The sequence below is a fragment of the Gymnoscopelus braueri genome (assembly GCF_963280865.1).
Source record: "Gymnoscopelus braueri genome assembly, chromosome: 15".
Classification (NCBI taxonomy): domain Eukaryota; kingdom Metazoa; phylum Chordata; class Actinopteri; order Myctophiformes; family Myctophidae; genus Gymnoscopelus; species Gymnoscopelus braueri.
The window spans coordinates 16,200,207-16,205,206 of NC_137620.1; the positions used below are offsets into that span (position 1 = coordinate 16,200,207).

The 5,000-nt window shown below is 45.7% G+C and overlaps 1 pseudogene across 1 annotated transcript in view; it reads left to right on the forward strand.

Annotated features, from left to right (window-relative positions):
* Positions 1-5,000, forward strand: part of LOC308102010 (actin-binding protein WASF3-like) — a 66,400-nt pseudogene that overhangs the window by 51,809 nt on the left and 9,591 nt on the right. Inside the window, exons 4-5 of the transcript XR_013934990.1 lie at positions 3,033-3,186; positions 4,726-4,843. The product of XR_013934990.1 is annotated as an actin-binding protein WASF3-like (transcript). The remainder of the gene's footprint in view (positions 1-3,032; positions 3,187-4,725; positions 4,844-5,000) is intronic.

Consider the following 5,000-nt stretch of genomic DNA (forward strand, 5'->3'; position numbering starts at 1 on the left):
GCGCGCCCAACATAAGACAAAGTATAAATCAGGCTTCACTGTGACCACCGTCTCCCCTCCACTCTTTCTCTTTTACTCCTTCTCTCATTTTTCTCCACACATGTTACAGTATCTCTCTCTCTCACAGTCTCTTCTCTTCCCTCCCTCCCTCCCTCCCTCTTTTTCTCCACCTGTCTTCTCTCTATCCTCCTCCATGTTCGCGTACTGTATGTCTGCGCGCGCGAGTCTGTGTGTGTGTGTGTGTGTGTGCACGCGTGCGCGTGTGTTGGCCTTGGAGATACTGCCGAGTCATTCTGCACCACAGCACACAAACGCACAACACACACACACTCACACACACACACACACACACACACACACACACACACACACACACACACACACACACACACACACACACACACACACACACACACACACACACACACACACACACACACACACAGATAGAGAGATGAAAAGGAATATCAAAGCACTCATCCTTGCCATCCCTCTCTCCGGCTGCTCTCTAGTGTGTGCTTCAGGCCACTCCCCTCCTCTTGCTCTCCTCTTTTTCTTTTTTTCTCCTGTCCTTCTCTTTTCTGTGTGTCTTCAGTCCTAACGCACCACAAGCACCAGCTGTGATTTCTACTCCATCTGCCTCAGCTGTCTACTCTAGTCTGATAACGCTGTACTACTACACACACTGACACACTGGGGGAGGGAGAGATTGACTGACTGACAGACAGACAGACAGACAGACAGACAGACAGACAGACAGACAGACAGACAGACAGACAGACAGACAGACAGACAGACAGACAGACAGACAGACAGACAGACAGACAGACAGACAGTGTGCACCTAAATGATTGATGGCATGCAGTGCTCAGTTCATTTCCATGGGCACTGTTCACTCCCCCCCCCTTGAGAAGAAACAACTCTGAACTGAATGGATGACAGACACAAAGAGAGAGAGAGAGAGAGATAGAGAGAGAGAGGGGTCTGTGAACCGAGAGAACTTGCATGTACAATCCTGAGCATTCATTTAACCTTGAGAGTGTAAAAAAAAGATCCATAGGGGTCTCTCAGAGTTACATGAGCACTCGGGGCTTCATTGCGTGAGTTACACACACACGCGCACGCGCACACTCACTCGCACGCACACACGCACGCACGCACGCACGCACGCACGCACGCACGCACGCACGCACGCACACACGCAAGCACGCACACACACACACACACACACAGAAAGAGAACTACTCGTTGGGTTTTTGAGGAAGACATCTTTAGGGTCAGATCATATGTTAACACATTGACTGCCAGAGTTTATTCATAATGTACTCACCCCTGTGCCAGCGATTTGCGTGTTTTTTTTATTTTGTAATTTTTCATTCAAATAAATTGTCTGGCTGCGGTTTTAAACACATACGACAGATCTACCAGCAGAGAGCAGCAAATAGACACCTTGATCACTCGCTGACTCGCTCGACCCCCCCCCCCAAACAGGCTCAAACAGTCAATACGTCATAACCGGATGTGACGTTTTCGACAATCGCTGATCGGGCTTAAGTACGATGTGATACACGACGACGATGACTGTTCGTCACCCAGACTTAAGAAAATAGAAGTGGAGCTCTCCGTTCGTTTTTTATACCGTGTGAAAAACCGTGTTTTTCCCTATTCTGGCCTAAAATGACCGGGGAAAAAAAATTAGAACCGGAAACGGAATCTGCGTCATGAAACCGGATCCCGGTGAGTGTGAAGTAAGTGGAAAAAGAAACTGATGATGAAAAATAAACAGAACAGCGCGATCACAGATTAAACAATGAAAATTCCAAAGAATGCATACAGTATACTGTATGCTTTCTTCAGAATTGCGGCACGCAAGCGATGGATTTGAAAAACGCATTAATTCGATCTAGGCAATCAATGTGTTAAGTCTCGCACAGACACACTTACTGTACATATCACACAAACATGCACATACGCACACACACCACACACACGTACACGCACACACACAGAATACATGGCCACCCAAACCAAGCATTGCGATAAAAAATATATTGTTTTAAATATAGTGGATGGCAGAGTCCTATAATAGAATGTTTTAAATGCCAATCTAATTGTATTTGGACTATAGTATTAACTTCACAGTAGGGGTCTTGTCACAGCAATGAGCACTTTGGTGTGAGATAATTCATTTACATTATGTTCTACAAGGTTGAACATAAGTAGAATAAATACACATTTGACAGTCTATCAATCTTGCTACCACAGTCCACACACACACACACACACACACACACACACACACACACACACACACACACACACACACACACACACACACACACACACACACACACACACACACACACACACACACACACACACACACACACACTACAGCTCCCCATGCACTGGCTGTGCACATACATATTGTATAGCAGCACATTTTATGCTCTCTCATACAGGCATGTGCACAAGGGAGCAGTGACCACACAGGGAGCATGCATTATTTGTTTGCATGTGTGCATACCAAAGTGCCTCGCGGCTGTGTGTGTGTGTGTGCGCGTGTGCGCGCGTGCGTGTGTGATGTTAAGCTGATGCAACCGCAAGGTCTTTAAAGGCTAATCTGTCCCTACTGTGCCATTATCACCTACAGCTGTGTGTGTGTGTGTGTGTGTGTGTGTGTGTGTGTGTGTGTGTGTGTGTGTGTGTGTGTGTGTGTGTGTGTGTGTGTGTGTGTGTGTGTGTGTGTGTGTGTGTGTGTGTGTGTGTGTGAGAGTGAGTGAGTGAGTACAGTATGTGTACGCGTGTGTGCTTGCGTGCATGCATGCGTGTGTGTGCGCGAGCGCATGCGTTCGTGCGTGCATTTCTGCCTGTTTTGCTTATTGTAAGTCGCTCTGGATAAAGAGCGTCTGCTAAATGCCTAAATTGTAAATTGTAAATTATTTCTTCCCTCCCCTGTCTCCTTCCCTCCCCTGTCTCCTTCCCTCCCCTGTCTTATTGTCCTCTTGCCCCCCCCCTCCCCCCACCCTCAGTGTCTCTGCAGGACATCAACATGAGGAAGGCTTTTAAGAGCAGTACCATCCAGGACCAGCAGGTGGTGTCTCGGACCTCCGTCCCCAACCCTGTGATGGAGATGTACCACCGCGGTGACAAGCCTCCACCGCTCAACATACTGAGCCCCTATAGGTCGGTCCTTTAGCACACCTGTTTCCTATTGGTCAGTTAGATTGCATAGTTTTGTTGGTTACATCTCAGACTTGTTGCCATGTAAGACTTTGCTGATAAAACGTGACAGATCTTACAAATTCCTCTAGTATGTGGCATTTTTGTAGCCTCGTAAACTGCCCCCCGCCCCCTAGTATTTTTGTTCACTGATGAAGATGTAAGAATGTAACGCTGTTAGTGATTTTTGTTTGTTGTTAAAAGTGTTAAATAGCTCTGTATTATGATAGCATTCATTGCTCTAGACCAGTGGCTTTCAACCTTTTTCATGCCAAGGACCCCTAAATTGATAAACATTTGGCCGCGGACCCCCATCTGAAAATGTTTTGTGCGAGAGACCATCGGAAGCAAAGATTTTAGTTAAAAATGTTTGCTTTAAAAAATATATATATTCAAAGATATGCACACATTTTCAAGATTTTTCAAAAATAGCAGATCTACAAGCTCATAGCATGGCACTTGGTGCCGCGCTATGAGCAAATGATTGTGACGCGATGTTAACTAGTTTCGCTGGGGACCCCCTGGTAACCCCCCAAGGACCACTGGTGGTCCCCGGACCACTGGTTGAGAACCACTGCTCTAGACTAGAGTGAAAATACATGTTCAGGTCAGATGAGGTAACTCGTGAAGGCTCATGAAGTGAAACTGGAAGTGATGAAACAAAACAAAACAATTACAGACAAAATTTGGAAATGAAACACTGGAAAATTTAAGCTGATGAATGATATTTGTGGCGTTCTCTCAACCTAAACATTCCTCTAGTCCTCTATTACAGGGGGGGGGGGGGGGGTCCAGGGCGTCCCCAGCAAAATGTTTTAAATGTGTTAATATAGCATCACAATAATGTTAACCTTTTATACAAGCTCATAGCACGGCACAGAGCGCTATGAGCTTGTAGATCTGCTATTTTTTTTTAATCGTGAAAATATGTGCAAATCTTTGAATATATATTTTTTTAAAGCGAACATTTTTAATTCAAATCTTTGCATCTGGGGGGTCCCTGGAACAACATATTTTGAGATGGGGGTCGGCGGCCAAATACATATCATTTTGGGGGTCCTCGACATGAGAAAGTTTGAGAACCACTGATATAGAAACGCACGTTTTTCAGAAAACTGTTGAGATTTGGAAGACATTTTGTAGAATCGACTTCAGGTCTTAATGTGTTAAGTGAACATTTTTAACTCAAATCTTTGCTTCTGGGGGTCCCTGGAAGAAAATATTTGAGATGGGGGTCCGTGGCCAAATACATATCATTGTGGGGGTCCCTGAACAACTGATATATAGCAATGATTACTATCAGAATATAGTCTTCAGCAGGTCTGCAAGCCTGCAATGAACAATTATATAATCTGAAAAAACAATAATAATCTGTCCATGACTTCAGTCAAGAAGTTAAGAACATGTCTCCTTGCTCCCTCCTACCCCACCCCCTCTTATTCCTTCTATTCTATCCCTTCAACCCTCTCGCTTCACCTTCCCTCCCCCCATCCGTCCGTCCAGGGATGACAAGAAGGATGCGTTGAAGTTCTACACGGACCCCTCGTACTTCTTCAACCTGTGGAAGGAGAAGATGCTTCAGGCCACCGAAGACAAACGCAAGGAGAAGAGACGACAGAAGGTATGGAGAGAAAGGGAGGGGTGCGTGCGTGCGTGTGTGTGTGTGTGTGTGTGTGTGTGTGTGTGTGTGTGTGTGTGTGTGTGTGTGTGTGTGTGTGTGTGTGTATGTGTGTGTGTGTGTGTGTGTGTGTGTGTGTGTGTGTGTGTGTGTGTGTGTG